Raw genomic sequence first — 1,176 nt, forward strand, 5'->3', positions numbered from 1 at the left:
CCGTTATATATTTAAGTATTATGAAGAATATAATATTAGCTATGTGTCTAAAGGCTTTAAAAAATTGCGTAGATGGATGGACTAGATGTCGTTCATCTTTCAGACACTCCCGATGTTGAATAAGTAAGTTATGAAGATCACCTCCCAAGATTGGTCATATAACTCAATTTGTTTTAAACAGCTTTGGCAATGCACCTGCGATAAAACTTTCTTTCCCACGACACCAGCAACATATGGTGTAGCAAAATCAAGTGGATTGTTGCAAACGAGGCCTTCAGGTGTCGCATAAATTGGTATGGGTACCTGCAAATGTTCAACAGACGCATTGCCGGCCGCAATGGGGGGTGTTAATAAGATGGATTTTCTTATTACCTTGTATCGGACATTTATCAGGTCTAAAAAGTGGACTCTGAGAATGTTTGCTCATGCCATAGATATAACATGCGTAAACGGCTGGTTCGAATATAAAGAGCTGCTAACTTGGGTGTAGCCTAGAAAGATATCCTAGATTTGCTGCACTTCAGAACCTATATTGCTGAGGTTCTAATCTTGTCCGAAAAAAACATCTTCAAAAAAGAGGGGGCGTCCATCAGCTGATAGTCCAGGTCCTTCAACGCTCAAAACTGTAAAAGTAAGACCAGAAATTAGACCGATAGCCGAAGTTCGTTTGGTCAGACTAGACCATTTACCATCCATTGATGGACAAGACTTTGCATCTAGGTGTAAAGGACGATCCAGAATTTTATGCCAAAAATGTAATGTTTACCTGACCTTTACAAAAAAAGCAACTGTCTTTCAATATATCATAAAAGTAATTTTTTGGTTTAATTTATTTTTTATACCATTGACTACCAATGTACACAAATGTCTACATCAAGAAAACAAAAACCCAAATGAGCCGGGCTTTGAAGCCCGAAATGAATGGGAATTTTTTCGTGACGTTTCGTCCACAACTGCGGTGGACATTATCAAAGGCGATGATGCAGTGGGCGAAGTGATCTCCCGTGCTTTCCGACTAAGACTGGTTCAACTGCTGGAACATATTTATTTCAGTTAAGTCTACAAACTTCTTACTGCTACATAATCTACGGATCCTTAGTGCTAACATCGCTAGAGTGTCTAACACTCTGTGTATCTTAAGATATCATTATATGACTTAATCTAAATTAACCTAAC

The 1,176-nt window shown here is 38.4% G+C and overlaps 1 long non-coding RNA gene across 1 annotated transcript; it reads left to right on the forward strand.

The window, feature by feature from the left end:
* The first annotated feature begins 6 nt into the window (after positions 1–6).
* LOC109536936 lies at positions 7–815 on the forward strand. The gene is made up of 2 exons (XR_002171883.2): positions 7–123; positions 182–815. It is a non-coding gene; the product is annotated as an uncharacterized LOC109536936 (long non-coding RNA).
* Positions 816–1,176: the final 361 nt, after the last annotated feature.

Source organism: Dendroctonus ponderosae, unplaced genomic scaffold, assembly GCF_020466585.1.
Source record: "Dendroctonus ponderosae isolate FM_Combo_2020 unplaced genomic scaffold, Dpon_F_20191213v2 Dpon_F_20191213_1, whole genome shotgun sequence".
Lineage (NCBI taxonomy): Eukaryota > Metazoa > Arthropoda > Insecta > Coleoptera > Curculionidae > Dendroctonus > Dendroctonus ponderosae.